General features: G+C 36.6%; 1 long non-coding RNA gene across 3 annotated transcripts; it reads right to left on the bottom strand.

The window, feature by feature from the left end:
• Positions 1 to 6,277: 6,277 nt before the first annotated feature.
• On the bottom strand, positions 6,278 to 10,884 carry LOC130973268 (uncharacterized). Of its 3 annotated transcripts, none has more exons than XR_009084097.1 (4): positions 10,394 to 10,884; positions 10,203 to 10,305; positions 9,907 to 10,107; positions 6,278 to 7,098 (listed from the first exon to the last, which is right to left on the bottom strand). It is a non-coding gene; the product is annotated as an uncharacterized LOC130973268 (long non-coding RNA). The 3 variants fall into 3 exon arrangements; XR_009084095.1 differs by having other exon boundaries at positions 9,907 to 10,082; XR_009084096.1 differs by having other exon boundaries at positions 9,907 to 10,019.
• Positions 10,885 to 17,782: the final 6,898 nt, after the last annotated feature.

The raw sequence follows: 17,782 nt of genomic DNA, 5'->3' as shown, positions 1-17,782 counted from the left end.
GTTCCAAATCAGCTCAAGAATGCCCGGCGTTAAACGCCGGAACTGGCACAAGGATGGGAGTTAAACGCCCAAACTGGCATAAAAGCTGGCGTTTAACTTCAAGAGAAGTCTCTACACGAAAATGCTTCAATGCTCAGCCCAAGCACACACCAAGTGGGCCTGGAAGTGGATTTTTATGTCATTTACTCATTTCTGTAAACCTTAGGCTACTAGTTCTCTACAAATAGGACCTTTTACTATTGTATTTTCATCTTTGGATCTTTGATCATCTTTAGATCTTTGAATCCTTTGATCACGTTTTGGGGGCTGGCCATTCGGCCATGCCTAGACCTTGTTCTTATGTATTTTCAACGGTGGAGTTTCTACACACCATAGATTAAGGTGTGGAGCTCTGCTGTACCTCGAGTATTAATGCAATTACTATTGTTCTTCTATTCAATTCAGCTTGTTCTTGTTCTAAGATATTCATTCGTACCCAAGAACATGATGAATGTGATGCTTATGTGACGCTCATCATCATTCTCACTTATGAACGCGTGCCTGACAACCACTCCCGTTCTACAAGCAAACAAGGCTTGAATGTTTATCTCTTGGATTCCTTAATCAAAATCTTCGTGGTATAAGCTAGAATTGATGGCGGCATTCAAGAGAATCCGGAAGGTCTAAACCTTGTCTGTGGTATTCTGAGTAGGATTCAATGATTGAATGACTGTGACGAGCTTCAAACTCCTGAAGGCTGGGCGTCAGTGACAGACGCAAAAGAATCAATGGATTCTATTCCAACCTGATTGAGAACCGACAGATGATTAGCCGTGCCGTGACAGGGTGCGTTGAACATTTTCACTGAGAGGACGGGATTGTAGCCACTGACAACGGTGATGCCCAACATACAGCTTGCCATGGAAAGGAGTAAGAAGGATTGGATGAAGACAGTAGGAAAGCAGAGAGACGGAAGGGACAAAGCATCTCCATACGCTTATCTGAAATTCTCACCAATGAATTACATAAGTATCTCTATCCTTGTTTTATGCTTTATTCATATATCACCCACACCCATTTGAATCTGCCTGACTAAGATTTACAAGGTGACCATAGCTTGCTTCATACCAACAATCTCCGTGGGATCGACCCTTACTCGCGTAAAGTTTATTACTTGGACGACCCAGTGCACTTGCTGGTTAGTTGTGCGAAGTTGTGTTTATACCATGGTATTGAGCACCAAGTTTTTGGATTCATTACCGGGGATTATTTGAGTTGTGAAAAGTAGTGATCACAATTTCGTGCACCAACTAAATAGATGCAATGAGGTGCACCGTGTGAATGAAATACCAGGATACGGCAGAAGCCTTCGAGCCATGGAGAGAAGATTGATCTTTCTGCCAATACTTGTATCGCTTAAGCCTAATGAACTATTCAGGGAATGACTACGATGTATTATTGAAGGACTTAAGATGCGTGCTGATGTAACACCGTGAAGTTGTAATAGACGCCTTAGGAAAATAGTTTCTAAGGGATTCTTGGATGTTAATTCCAAGAGAAAATGTTAGATAAGTTAAAATTCTAAGTTAGAGAGTGAGAGTATGGTTGGACGTGCCTGACTAAATCCATTGCTAGTTTACGACATGGTAACGACGAGATACAGGACGCGTAACGAGATAATAAGGAACCACCAAAGATATTGAAGTTTGGTAAATAAAGGAGAATTAAAAAGAGAGTTATATGCCTAATGCAAATGCCGAAATAGAGATCGTAGAGTCAAGGACTTAGGGAGTGCAATACTGGTGATAAGGAGCTACTAAGAGTACTGAATCTGGTTGAATTAAGAAGATACCAAGAGAGGGTTAAGTGTCGAGATCGGAAGTTGAAATGAAAAACTGTTGTCCGAAGCTTACAAGAGAGGATTTTCGAAGTTACCTTGAGGTTTCTAAGATGTATCACGAATCCAAGAAGATATTTTGAGCAGCCAGAAGTGAAGAACGAAGCAACAATATATGTAATTACATGTTCGACACATGAGAAAAAAAAAGAGAAACCACCAAAAGCTGTGCGAAATGCTACCACCGTCGAAGGTTCTACGTTAAGGGTGAAAGAGAATAGCCATCGATTTCATAGTAGGGTGCCGAGGACTAGGACAAAAGGTGATACTATTAGGGAATTGTGGATCAAGTGACCAAGCCCATTTTGCCTACCGGAGTAAACTACTTATTGGGGATATCAAAGAGACTATACATCAGAGAGAAGGTGAGACTTCACAGTATGCTAAATACCTCTGAATTAATCGAAAACTGCAGCATTGAACATCTTAGTTTCTGAATTTAATAGCCGATACAACGGAGAAGAGCTACGCAAATTCGAGTTAACATTCTCACTATAAAAGCCGACAGAAGAGATATATGAACCAAGGAAGTCCTGAACTTGAGAAGATTACTTTAACAAGCTGGAATCAATGAATGAGTCAAGATTAAGGGATTGAAGCCGAAATGTCTTAGGACTTGGATTAATGGCAATGATGGGCTTTTTTGGATTCTAAAAGGAATTAGGCCAATGGCATGTCAGGTAACTCTATCCTCGCATCTTTCGAATTGGTACGATGTATCACATATCAATTTCAAGAGTACACCTCTGATGTCAATCACGTATTAGAACTTGGACCAGTGCAACTGAGGAAGGATCTAACATTTTGAGTAACCTCAGTTAAGATATATAATAGGATACCATACCAAGCAGAGTAGAAGTTACATTAGTAGAGGGTGCTAAAAGTGGAACTGGAAGTGGGAAACGTACTTAGAAACTCAAATCAGACAGGTGGAAGGACTACTCACACCTCCTTTCAGATAACTGAATTTGAATTTTGAGGGCAAAATTCCTAATTATGTGGGTAGGATGTAGATCCTGTAAAATTAGCGAATAATTAGTAAATAAATTAAATTTTAATTACAAAATTTAAAAATGCAAAACTAATATCAAAATAGGATAGAGCTCTTCAAAACGAGAATTTTGATACAAATTTTGAAAGATTCAGCCCAAAATTGGGCCGAACGGGCCGAATCGGACCCAAAATGGGCCCAAGGCCCAATGCAGCCCAACCCATATAACCCCTTTCACCCCTTTTCAGCCACAAACATCTGATTTCATTGGGAAAGATGGGAGACACGGTGAGGAGAAGAGAGAAAGAACATAACCTAGGTTGAACTTCAAACCAAGATAACTTTCAATCCGGAGCTCCGATTGACGAGCCATTTGAGGCCACGCGTTCGTCTTGGAGTCCTCTTCAATTCTATCTAAACAAAAAGGTATGTCTTTCTCAAATTTGTGCCCAGTATTCTGTTTCCTCTTTAATAATTTTGGTGGTTTAGGTGCAATTTAACATTGGATAATTGTTGGATTATACTCCAATCATCAATGGGTAAGGTGAGAAAACCACAGCTCTATCTAATTTCTGAATTTGGGTAATGGATATTGAGTTGGGTATATATATATTTGTTGTATATTTGTATTAGGTGGTGTGTTTGTAAGTGGAATTTGATGTTGTGGACATTGGAGGCCTTGGATTGGTGTCAAGTCTTAGTGATCTTATGAATTGAGGAGCTATGAGCATGGCTTAAGTGTTGCTTTGGACAATAAATAAAAGTGGCCAAGGTATGGTTTAGGTTTCGCGCGTTTAATATATAAGGTTGTGTGAAAACTTAGGCTAGAGTATTATAAGATAGGTTGAAAAGCTTTGTTATGTTAAATGGTTAGTGTTTGTGATGTTGATGACTAAATTGATATGATATGGTGTTGAGTAATTAATAATGGGAATTAAATGTATGTATGTGTATATGCTTGTATGATGGTGAAGATTATGGCAAGGTAAAGGTGTGGTTGAGATAGTAAGTGGTATAATTTGGACTTGTTGGTATTAACTTGATAAATTAGTATTGTAATGAGGATTGAAGGATTGTATGAAAATGGTAAGAATTAGTATGTGTAGTACTATGTGGTTTGTGGCTAAATTGGTAAAGTGGAAGAAATATGATGTTATTGAGCTAGGTTGTTAGAATTGTTGTGTTATGGTTAAGGGTTGATTATGTTGATGGTTGTGGTATGCTAAATTGGGTGGAGATGAGGTTTGTAAGGAAAATGTGGTTTTGGCAAAAATGAGGTTTGGGTGTGATTTGATAAAAATGAATTTTGGTGAACTTTGGAAGTCCATAACTTGCTCCTCAAATTTTGGATGGAACTATGGTTTGTTTCAAATGAAAGATGGTTTTACAAGTTTTTGAATGATATCAATTTTATGAAAAACAGAATTTTGTAGAGAAAGTTATGGACGACAGAAGTTTGGTGTATAAAACTGTGTTGCAGGGTACCAAAAACTGGTTTGAAGTAGCTTTCTGGGCATTCTGCCAAATTTGGAAAAACGTCCATCCACACGTACGCATAGCCCACGCGTACGCATGGCGTGGCATTTTAACGACGTTGCAAGGAGAGATAAGAGCTTATTTTGGTAGTTTGATGTATTTTGGGATACCTATGTATGTATATATGTATATATATATTCTCCGGTCAGCCTTGGCTTCGCTGGCTGAGCCAGGAGCTAGTTATGTTGTATACTTGGCCTTCTTTTATTCCCTTGCTTATCCTTATTATTTCCTATTAGGTTTCTTAGCACGCAAGTAATCATATTTCTTGAGCGTTGCATTTTTTATTTTGCGATTTTGTTTTACCCGTTTTTCAAGGCTCATAGTATATTTTCTTTTTCCACTATTATGTATATATATTTTACTGTTCAGAGGTCCGTAACACCACACTACCTCTGTTCTACGATTTAAACGTAAAACTTTATATAGTAGGGTGTTACATAAACACTAAAAAACTATGTCCTATATGTAGGTTTTTTTATTATTTTCCTACTATTTTAAAAATTATTTATCAAAATGCCACAATTTAAAAATTATTACCTAATTGTCATCCTTTTTATTACAGTGGCAATCATTTTTTTTCGCAATATTGACGTGGATACGCTGAATCGAGTTGCATTCAAAGCATGAAAACGCTGAATCAACATACGCATGAAGATAGAGCTCTTAGCCAATCTACATTTTCTACAAAGAAACATCTAACGGAAAACTAGCATGTGGACAAAAACTCCAAAACTGAAGGTGCCTACATATTGGAATTGACCGGTACAATAGCGCTCCCTTCCATGCACCTTAGTCCAAACTCACCCGCTTCCTCCGCTCACTTTATCATTTTTACTTCTTGTTCCAGGGGTTACCTGAAACGGTAGTTTGGGCCTAAACAAGAAGTCCAGTCTCCTTGTGAGGTAGCGTCCGACTTGTTCTTATGCCGAGGTGTCGCTGTTTGAGTTCCCCATGAGGAGGTCTGGGGTGGTACCTATAAAAGACTCTGATGTTTAAATTAGCAAGGGCTTTAAGCAGGTTTTTAGTATATTAGAACGTGAATATACCTGAGGAGTGTCAGTGTATTTATAGTAGAGTCGGTAACCACCTTTTTTGAGTAGTTCCACCTTTGTTGGTGGATGATCGTTCCTTTTATCTTAGGAGTTTGTTGGGATATATCTTTAAGTGGAGATAGAGATAGTAAAAGAGATTTGGGAAGAAAGTTGCTTATTTTAGATAAGTAAAGCTAGACCTTTTTGTCGTGTCCGACCTCTTAAGAGGTAGGGTAAGTTTGGAGAGGCCACCCTTTTTTGGATGGGCCTTTTATCCTTATTAGGCCTGTCTTTAATTTTGGGCCAGGATATGAACAGTGCCCCTGCTTGAATCCGAGCTTTCATGAGGTTGCGTTCAAGCATTTATAGTTCCTGCTTCCTATCTCGGGTACGCCGACTTTATGAGGTCGGGTACTCGACGTGTTTCGAATTTTGAAACGTTGCCACTTTTATGATATGGCGAACGTTACGCGATAGTTTTCTTGGAATCTGTGCGTGGCTTTAAAGAGGGGTGAAAAATGTCTTTTTTGCCCCTTGTTTCTTATAAAAGCTTCACATCTTTCTTTTTCTCTTTTCCATTTCTGAAAACATTTCTTTCTTCTTCATTTCCTTCATCCAAAACCCTTTGCTCTTCTTCCCCTGTTCTTGCTTCACAACAACGTTCTTAGCTCAATATTTCTCCATCTTGAATCTTTTGAAGATTTTTTTGTGCTTCGAAAAGGAACATTCGAGCTTTCTTTCTGTTTGACGTGCCCTTCCATTCGTGTGTTTTCCCAAGGTTGGTATTTTTACCCATCTTTTTGTTGTTTTCAACTTTTATGGGTTCTTGTATCTATTTTGAATGATACTTTAAATGATGTTTGGAAATATTTGTTGATGATGGGAGTTTTATTTTTTCCTTTAACTGCCACTACTTGTTTGTTCTTGAAAACATTTTTTTAACTTGTCTATTGTTTGAGATTGTTGCTATAGACTTTGATTATGTTGTCCCCAAATGGTGTTGCGTTTGCTTGCTCGAAAGTGACATCATTTTTTAACTGTTGAATTTGATTGTGAACACATTCTTTTGAAATTGCTATTCTGTCAACTTCCTTTGCTTGGTGTCTGAGTTCGTTTCGTGATGGCTTCTTTGTGTGTTGTATTTGTAGGTATAACTTTATGTCTCGATATGTTATTCACGATATGTCAACAAAAGTCCCCTCTTCTCTTTTAACTTGGGTAGATACTTCTACCCTAGCTCATGTTCCTGTGATTGATAGAGTGTAACATCCCTTCCAGCAAAATACCTTGCTTAAGTCAGGGTATTTCTACTAGAAAGAACATTACGTAACCTTCTCTAGTATTAACTACTTAATTATCGAGCCTCTGTATCGAGTTCGCATTTTAGTTTTAAGAAAATTCCAGAAAATTTTGTTTTTTTATTCATTAAAGTCATAATTCAAACATTTACAAATAATAATAATCACATAAATATTATTGATAATAATACTTATACAAAAGAAACCAAATAAAACTCAAATACAATATACTAAACCTACCCCTCTATATGAAATAAAATCTCAAGGGACAATCGGCGAGGGGACTCTACCAGACCAAATTAAACCATAAAGAAAACCTACTAATCGCTCGCAGCTTCAAGTTGCGTCTTCAAACCTGTGTCACTGAAAGGGTGGAAAATTTGGGGGTGAGAACCAAACCACATGTTCTCAGTAGAGGTCGAGAATGCCGTGAAAGTAAAGAATAAAGCGCAAATAGTTAATTTCATTCAGAGACATCTAAAAGAAAATTAACCTTCTTTAAAAGTGTTAGTTAATTATTCAAAATGCTAGACCCATATTTTCTTTATAAAACTCTTAAAAGTTTCCTAGACTGTATGAATGATTAATTTGTTCCAAGCATAGGTTTATTAAGTCTATGCTGAACCAGCTTAATCTTTCATACTTTACTAGACCTCAAACACAAACCAATCACGGCCTCAGGCCTAAGCAATTCAATCAACATCCAATTCACCACAATCCAGTCAATCAGTTACAACCACAAGTAATGAGGTTCAAACACAATCAAGAGCAATTACATCAAGTATAGCAATTAGCAGTTAAACAGAATTATTCACTTAGGCAAACCAATTACAATATACACACCCAAACAATGTCACATAGATGCATATGATGAATGTCTAGTCCTAGTGCAGGCCATGAGCTCATGTGTCGGTTAGCACCTGCATTCCCGACATTTATCCGGTCACGAGTTCACGATTTCCCGGATACGATTCTCCGTTCAAATAAATGCGCATATAATTATTAGCAGCTCTATTGAGACAGCCTCTGCTTTCTACTCGCAGGAAATATACTCTTGGGAACGGAAAATTACTCTTGGGTTGCCTCAGGGCAACAGATAAATACACAATATCTCTTGGGTTGCATTAAGCAACAAATATATATATAATATCTCTTGGGTTGCATTAAGCAACAAATAAGCAAACAATATCTCTTGGGTTGCCTCAAGCAACAAACAGACATCTCTTGGGTTGCTTCAAACAACAAACAAATAAATAAATATCTCTTGGGTTGCTTCAAGCAACAGATAATCATACAATAAGTACATTACTCTTTCCTTTTTCTTTCATAATTGCAAATACGCAAGCGGGACAAGACCCACGCCCTTGCCAACAATCTCATATACCAAATAATCTTTTCTTAAAAGAATCATTGAAGTTATTATCATTAAATAAACCTTAAATATTGATTTTGGTTAAGTCCTTATACTTTTATAAAAATTCGGACATAATCTCCTTTAAAAATAGGACTTAGCCACCCTTACGGGTCCCAACCAAACAATTTACCAAACTCTTTTCAACCTTTCCAATATCAATTCAATTCAGAAACAAGCAAATTCCAATATTGAATCAGCCATATAACGCTAAGGTTCATCTTTAATTTTATGAACTCATAACTCTCACTCAAGCATTCTCAACACCTTATCTTCTTTTCTGTTTTTAATATAGCAAATGAACTCGGAATTGCGCAAACTTTATGTCCAGGCGTTCGTCTTGAAATAAGCTTTCTAACAAACCAAAGATCATAATTTTCTGGTTTCTCTAGCCTTAGGAATAAAGGAAAAACCGAGACTGCTCTGCAGTGCGTAAAACCAGAAAAACAGCAGTAGCATGTGACATTCAAAATTCAATATAAAATCCAAGTTAAATCCAATGACTTTGAAAATTAATACAGTTCAACTACATTCATCCAAGTTTCTTTTCCAATTGGTTTCAGGTCAATATCATTTTTGATGAAGAAGTTATATAACCTAGAAGTTGACTAATTTTCTGCAGAATTCTGCTTTAAAAGTTAATGAAATTATCTTCTTCCAAGTCCCATAACTTATTCATTAAAACATGGATAGCCCTGAAATTTAAGTCACATATGCTAAACATACTTAATTTTCACCTCCAATTGGTTGCATCTCAATATCTATCCAGGATCAAAAGTTATAAATTCTCAAAGTTACTGATTTAAGAAAACAGAATCTGGTTTTTTCTGCATAATGCGTCATCTTTCAAAAATTCATATCTTTAAAACTACAAGTCCAATTGTTCTGAAATTTTACGGCATTAAAATAATAGGAATAAAGTTTTATTTAAAATTGGTTTCATTTCAAAATGCAAACTGGAGAATTTCTAATAGAGGAAACAAGTTGCTGCTGTGTTAAATGCTCAGCAGAAAAACCAGATTCGACATCCATAATTCAAAAATTTACCATAAATCATAAACTTAGTGAAAAAGTCTCAAATTCAGCAGTCCAGTTCCCTACATTCCCAAGCTCAATCCGGACTTGGTCTCACGCAATTCCGATAATCACAGAAATAGTTATAGTTTTTCAAAGTTTCCGGCTTCTTTTAAAAATAATGCAGAAAATCAAGTTTTACATTTTAACTTTGAAAAATCCTAACTAGTTCTATAATTAATTCAAACTTCTCAAAATTGAGTCTCAACAACAACTTTTATCATACTTTACCCAGCCTTTACTCTTATACCATTTCGATTATCGTTGGATAACTGTTTCACTTCCAAAGTCACTTTTTAATTTCAAAAATCAGATTTTCAGCAATCTATTTAGTATTCAAAATCCAACCCTTCAAAACCCCTCAAAACAACTCCAACTCAACCACCAACCAAGTTCATTAACATTACAATATACCAAATAACAACTCAATGGCAACAAATCCAACATAACCCATTAAAATTCAGGAATTCCCAACAATTAGTCATCAAACAATTCCCAGTCCACACAATCAATCAATATCACTAATCAACAATTCCAAGTCACAATCCCAACCATTCCAATTACAATTTCAGCCACAATTCAATATTCACATAGTCAATCAATTACTCACAGGTATTAAATCTATTTGCAGTTATTCAATAAACCTTGTAGGCATTCTTAAATTGAAATCATTTTAAACCCCCTACCTCGATGTCGCAATCGCATACTTTAACGTAACAACTCTCTTCTCTTTTAGTTTCAAGGCAGCAGCGGTAACTCTCACGCAACCGGAACAGCAACAATATTAGCCTTCGCAGCACTGACCATGGTTACAGTAAGATAGAGGATTCAAATTGGATAGGAATCCAAAGCAATTTCAGCTCTAAGAATTCAAGACAAAGCAAGAACTAAAATAGAATTAAAACCAGAACATGGCAACCACAGCAGTGACAAAACAAAACGTGTAAATGGATCAACTCTAAGGAGAAGATAAGACCAGTACCCAGATAGCAAAATCAGAATCAGTAACAACTTCAATCGTCCCATGGCAGCACCAGCTTCAATACTCGACCTAATTGTAACAGGAAATAGGTGCCAGAAAGGGGCTGAGCAACAAATATATAGGCAACCATGATTAAAACAAGCACATGGAAGAGAAACAAAGTATAATCAGAGTAAGGGTGAGAGTGTTACGGTTTCAGAAATAGGAAAATTGAAATTAGAACAAGGAGGAAGACACTGGCTGAATTAAGAGTTGGTGGCGGCAGCTTGCTTTCTCTGATTACAAGCTCCATCCACGGCAGCTCCAAAAATCAAAAGGACAGAGATTAGAAGCAGGAAACGCCGTTCTTGTAGCAGCTCCAAATCAACAACAACCGTATTACCCTCCCCGTCAGTCTCACTTCTCCGTTATTCTTCCTCTTCTCCTCTGCCCTAACCAACGTTGACAGTGGTGAGGGGAGCTTCAGCGGCAGCTAGAAGTGCGACAGCCTCCCTCCCTCTTCTATTCGACGGCAACAGCAGCCACGGTAGCAGAGACACCCACCGGCGCTACTCCCCCCTTCCCCTCTTCCCTCTGCATCTCGTGCTCTCTTACTCCCCCTTCCCCTGTTTCTCAGTCTCTCGTCTCCCCCTTTTCTCCCTCGAGCTCCCCCTGTTCCCTTTCTTTCCTTTCTGTGTTTGTGTTTATTTGTGAAATTAGGATATCAATTAGGAATTTAGCGAAATTAGGATTTTATAAAGAAATAAGGATATATATGAATAGATATTTTGATAAAATTGAAGAGTAGAGTAATTTTAAAATCAAATATACTCTCTTAAAAATATATAAAAACATTATTTATCAACATATTGCTAAGTTTAATTAATTATTTATAGTGTAAATTATAAAATAAGCATATTAATCACATTTTTATAAAATATAGTTTAAACTCAATATTAATTATTCAAATTAAATGATATAACTTTTTATTATTTTTTCTATCACCGAAACTTTAATTTCAATTTACAAAATATCTAATTATAATAAAATTACTTAAACTTTAAGTATTTATAAAAATCCATTTAATCATTCCTAATAAATAAATCTCATAGAGCTCAAAGTAATAAAATAAACCATAATTTATTCATAATGAAAATTACTTAAATTAAATTATATAATACTTCCATCACTAAATTTTGTTTCCAAAGCATATGAAATAACCAATTATAAAAATTACATAAGAATATTAATTAACTTAAACCCCAAATATTAATAAAACTAATTTAATTATTCTTAATTGACTAATTTATAAAATAAGATATCAAATTAATAAAATAAATCGTAACCCTTTCAGAATAAAAGTTACTTGAATTAAATTATACAATCCTTTCTAATTTTTCAATTACTAAAATTATACAAAATATTCCATTATAGAAAATTACTTAAGAATCTTATTTGATTTAAAACGAAATTATCTCCGAATCTATTTAATTATCTCTAATAAAATAATTTCTAAAATTATAAAGTTTAAACTCAATAAGGTAAAATCACAATTTATTTATATTTAGATTTTTTCAAAAATGAGGGATGTTACATAGAGAGTATGCCAAAACTTTTCGTAGGCACCATAGGTTTTGTGAGAACCAGGAAGATGAGTGAAACTACGAGATAGTAGTGGCTGATCCCGAAGAGAAGGTATGCTTTCCCCCATTAGATAGGTCGAAACGCCCATTCTTTTACGCTTATGATTGCTTTTTAACTAAGATAGACGTTTGGCTTCTATTTTCCAATTTTGAGATTAATGTCCTCTCGACTTACAATGTCACCCCTTCCCAACTTCACCCTAATTCTTGGGCCTTTCTGAAAATATACCAACTTCTATGTCGGGAGTTTGATGTTCGACCTTCCCTCAAAGTTTTCTTTTACCTCTCTATTCTAACGAAGCCATTTGATTCAAAAAATCTAGCTTGGATTTCATTTTGTGTCGTTCATGGTAGGACGGTGGTGCGGGATTTTATAATCTACAAACTAACCGGGTCATACCAAGTAATACCTCAGGTGAGTTAGGGTCGATCCCACGAGGGTTAATGGATCAAGCAACAATAGTCAATTGATTATTCTAGTCAGACAATCAAAATTTAGGGTTTTAATAGCAAACAACATAAAAATAGAGAATTAAATAAAAACAAACTAAAATTGGTTAAAAAAATAATATGATAAAGATAGTTAAGGTGTCAGAGATATTTAAATTTTCGGATTAATATTCAATATTGACTCCCTTGATCATGCAAAGATTATGTTCATGGCAAATTATATGTGACTAAACCCTAATTTCTTAGACCTTTTTAGTCTCCTCTAACCTTCATTAACCGCCAATTCCTTGGTCACTTGATTCCGATTAGAGGGTTAAGTTCAAAACTAGTTTCTGAGCCATACAGAACCTAGATACCCAAAAATAAGACGATTATATGTCACGTATGCATTAAATCCAGATAATAGAGAGTTGTGAGGAATTGATTTCAAGATGTAATTCTAATGATATAACTTTTCCAAGATTCAAATAGAATTCAAATTGAATTAGGGTTATTTCCTAATAATCACTAATTCTTAGAATGAAGAACGAAACCAATTCTTAAACAATAATCAAAATATTAATCAAGAGTAGAAGAACAAATAGTTATTAATCCATCAAAGTAAATAGAGCTCCTAGCCTTAACAATGGAGGCTTAGTTCCTCATGGAGAAAATAAACCATAGTAGAGAAATGTATGAAATTGTGGAATGAAAATTAGGAGAGTAGGAGAGGAAGAAGAAGAGAAACCGTAGGTCAAGATCTCTTCTCATTTTATATCTAATCCTAATTAATGTAAAATATATTTTCTAAAACTAAATAATATATTTTACTATTTGTAAATAAAATAAATTTTTAATAAAAAATAAATAAAATCATTGCGCGGGACCACTGCAGACTCCAAAGCTAGCGCTTAACTTGATGATTGGTGCCTAACTTGGAAAATCCCAAGTTAGGCACCACTATGGCAGCGTGTATTTGCATGTTTGGCTTCAACTAAGGCGCCACCCTTCCCGTAAGGACTTGGCGTGCTTGTCTTCATCCGGCGCCTAACTTGGAAAATCCCAAGTTAGGCGCCACCAAGGCCGTACAATCTGGAGAAAAAGTGTATACTATTATATATCGTTGAAAAACTCTGAAAGTTGGCTTTCCAATACCGTTGAAACCAACTCAATTGAACCTCTGTACCTCTAGTTATGCTTGTTGGAGTGTGAAGAGGTCAGGGTTGATAGCATCCACAAATTCTCTTTGCACTTGTCTTTAATTCTTGGTTCCTCCTTGTTCTTTTGCTTCTTTTTTTCTAAAAATTACCTACAAGAATCATGAAACCAAAAGAATCAAAGCAATATCCAATTTGAGCACCAAAACTCTTCATAATTAAGCATTATGCATTTATTTCTTATATGAAAAAGCATACAAAAACACAACATGATGCGCACGCATCAGAAGGTTTTTCTATCTTTGAAGAGTACTTTCATGATTTAAAAAATTTCTTCTTCAAAATCCAAGCTGTTGAGGATGCCAAACCTTTCTTCTTATATGAGAATGATGAATCCTATTTCCCGTTATACTGGAAAGAGAAACCCGTGATAGCCAATACAATGTGTGCCTAGGGGATGGCAAGGCATCGTGCATCTTGCTGGCATTGCGCCCAGCAAGCCTTTGGGCAAATCGAGTTTCACCAGCACGACACCCCTCCCCCTATAATAGGCTGCCGAGCCATTACCAAAGTGCCACGGGTAGACATCCTTTTCCGTGAGGAGACATACTCAAGGAAACTGCTCTAGAGGTCGAATTTTGACGCCGTTTTTTGCGACAATCTCTAGAAAAATGATTTAGATGGCCTTGAGAAGAGTTTAGTTGGCTTGCTTCAAGAGTGCTAGGTCAGGCTCCTTATTTGGACACAAAAAAATTTTTTGTGGATCCTAGTTAACTTCAGTCCGAGCTAGGTAGCTTTCTTACTTTGTGCTTATAAATTTTGGTTGTAAGTTTGTGTTGGCGACTAATGTGCTTTTATTTGCAGAAAGAATTTCTCTCAAGTCGGCTGCCATGAAGACACTCTGGGCCACCAGAAAGAACGTCGTGGCTCGTGGCATATAACTAAAGGAAATAGGTGATACCTCTACCCGATCTTCTCCCTCTAAGTCGGACTCGGGCGCCGCAGCTTCAAAAAAATTATACCCATCCCAACATCTCGACTAATTCCTTCTGACTCTCCTCCGAACAGTCCGTGGTTTGTCCTTCTCCTTTTTCCTCCTCCGAACATCCTCCAAAAAGACAAAAGACTGCTGAGGGGTGAGTATTTATGACAAGGGCTTCGACGGACTCGCTTGGAGTGAAAAACACATTCTTCTCTACAGCCATATCAGTATGGACGATGTGACCATCAAGAACCATCTCCAACTCCTGACCCGAGGTGGAATTTGGACAGCAGGTGTATGCGCTGCCTTGGGCAAGGAATTGGAGAAAGCTCCCCTTATCACCACCCATAACTCCTTGGTGGCTGCTCAGGCTAAGAAGGAGAGGTTGAAAGAGATAAATAAGGAGCTTGAGGAGGAGAGAGATGAGTTGACGTCTGACTTAGATAAAGCTCAGGCCAAGGCAAAGAAGGCAGAGGTGGCCTTGGCTATGTCGGAGGGACTGAAGAAGAAGGTAGAGGAGAGCTATACCCGTGTTTTCAGAGAGAGGCTTGACCTTGAGGAGGAGCTGGCTAAGTCCCAGGATAAATATGCAACATTTGAAGAGTCTGTGGCTAAGAGAATGGATGAGATGTTTGCAAACCTGAAAGCCCAGATCCAAATTATTGCCCTCGAGGGGGATTTTTCCTTGTACAGCCAAGATAATACTATAGTAGATAGGAAGATCGTCCTGACTTCTAAGAATGATGAGGAGGTTCCTTTGCCAGCCCCGAAGGCTTTAGGTGCAGAAGTGGGTTAGACACCTCAGAATCCCAAGGTTCTCTCTGAGGTCATTAACGTCGAGCTTCTTCCTTCGCTGACTAGACCTATTCCGGTTGTGCAAGTTTCTGAGTATGGCACGACGCCTTCTTCCCAAACCAAGGACGCTGTTACTAGGGACGATCTTAATCCTTTGTAGTTTCTTTTCGTAGTTTTAAAATAGCCCGATGTGTAGGTCCATGATAAACCGCTATTTTACGGTTTATCTTGTGCTCAATTGAGTGGATTTTATCAATCTTTCATACACTTGTTCATACAAAATGCATGACTTTACACTCTCCTTCCTGATTTCGTGCTACGATTGAAAACATGCTTTTTTAGGCTTTAAATTTGTTATGTTTAATCCTCTCTTATTACCATTTGATGCCTTGATATGTGTGTTAAGTGATTTCAGAGATTACGGGGCAGGAATGGCTTGGAGAACGGAAAGGAAGCATGCAAAAGTGGAAGGAATACAAGAAATTGAAGGAACTGCAAAGCTGTCAGCCTGACCTTCTCGTACTAAATCGATCATAACTTAAGCTACAGAGGTCCAAATGAGGCAGTTCTAGTTGTGTTGGAAAGCTAACATTCGGGCTTCGAAATGATATATAATTTGCTATAGTGACCGTACATCTAGGTGATGCGAATGCGTGCTCCACGTAGACGCGTCGCAGTGACGAAAATCAGCGTGTTTGATTTCATAACCAGCGAATTCTGGGTTATATTTGACCCAGTTCTCGACCCAGAAAACACATATTAGAGGCTATAAAGTAGGGTAATGCATCCATTCATAATTGAACAATTCATACAACATACAATTCACAATTTTAGATTTTTAGATGAAGTTTTTAGAGCGAGAGGTTCTCTCCTCTCTCTTAGGATTAGGATTTAGGATTTCTATTATGTTCAGACTACTTCTCATCATCACAGGTTCAATGTTTCTTTAATTTATTTTCTACTTGTATTTATTCTATTACTTTAGTTTATGAACCCTTATGTCAGACTTGATTTCTCTTATTTATGCAATTTGAAGTAATTCATACTTATGACTTTAATTTAGCTTTTTACACCCTTTGGCCTTGGTTGAGTAATTAGTAACACTTGAGTTATCAAACTCAGCTGTTGATTGAAATTGGAATTCTTTGCTAATTAATTTGTACTCCAATAACTCTAGTCTTTCCATAGGAGTTGACTAGGACGTGAGGATCAAATTAATTAGTCCGCTTGACTTTCCTTTATTTAGTAAGGGCTAACTAAAGTGGGAGCAGAGTCCAATTCTCATCACACCTGATAAGGATAACTAGGACAGGACTTCAATTTCTTATACCTTGCCAAGAGATTTTATAATTATTAATTTATTTTTCTTGCCATTTAAATAACCTCTTCCTCATTTTAAAAACCCAAAATTATACTGTTTTCTTTAACCAATAATAAATCACACCTCCCTGCATTTTCTTGAGAAGAGGACCCGATGTTTAAATACTTCGGTTATAAATTTTATTGGGTTTGCTTAAGTGACAACCGAAGCTTTTGTACGAAAGGAATTCCTTGCCGGTTTAAAAGTTACACTTGCAACGATTTTGTGAAAATTCTAGACTGTGCAGGAATTCAGTTCGTCAAAATGGCGCCGTTGCTGGGGAATTGCAAACGTGTGCCTTATTATTGGTTATTATAAATATTTGCTTTTTAATTGATTTTTTCAAAAATTACAAAAAAAATTCAGATTTTTATTTTAAAATTTTTATCTTATCTTATCTTAGTTTTAAATTTCAAAATTCAAATCTTTTTCAAAAATCATATCTTTTTCAAAATCTTATCTTATCTTATTTCAAAATCAAATTTCAAATTTCAATATTTAAATTCCAAAATTCAAAATTCAAAATTCAAAATTTAAATTTAAAATTTTAAAAATCAAACCTTTTCAAAATTTAAACCTTTTTCAAATTTTTATCTTATATTGTTGTGAGTGTTTCTAGTTTTAAGAGTTTATTTTCATTAATTTTTTTATTAGTTTTTGTTTTTATTTTCTCTCACTACTATGAACTCTCACCCCTTTGGCTATGAGTCTGGTTACAACTATGTTGCAGAAAAAGGAGATTACAATGAGAACATGCATCAAGGATGGAACAATCAAAGATGGGAGGAGCCACAAGGATTTGATCAACCCTCATGTCAACAACCACCTCCAATGGACTATCAACAACCATTCTGTGATGCATATCAAGGCAATGGCTATGGTGAGCACTCTTTTGATTATCAACAACCACCACCATATGCCTATGAACTCCCTCCTCAACATGACTTTGGACCACCATACTCACAAGCCCCTTTCCACCATTCACCTCCATATGACCCTAGTCCGTATACAACATACCAACCACCTTATGAGCCAAATGAACCATACATAGAACCACCCCCATTCCAACACAACTACTCTCATGAACCACCACCTCAATATACACCATCTCCTTATCATTATCAAGATGAACCACCTTCCTACCATGAACCCTTTCTCCCAACAAATGAGCCCTCCTATCCACCCCAAACCTCCATGGAGAAAGCACTTACCGATCTAAACTCTGCTATACAAGC

Source organism: Arachis stenosperma, chromosome 4 (genome assembly GCF_014773155.1).
Source record: "Arachis stenosperma cultivar V10309 chromosome 4, arast.V10309.gnm1.PFL2, whole genome shotgun sequence".
NCBI lineage: Eukaryota > Viridiplantae > Streptophyta > Magnoliopsida > Fabales > Fabaceae > Arachis > Arachis stenosperma.
The sequence above is the reverse complement of the archived record's forward strand: the minus strand, read 5'-3'. Positions and strand labels throughout refer to the sequence as shown.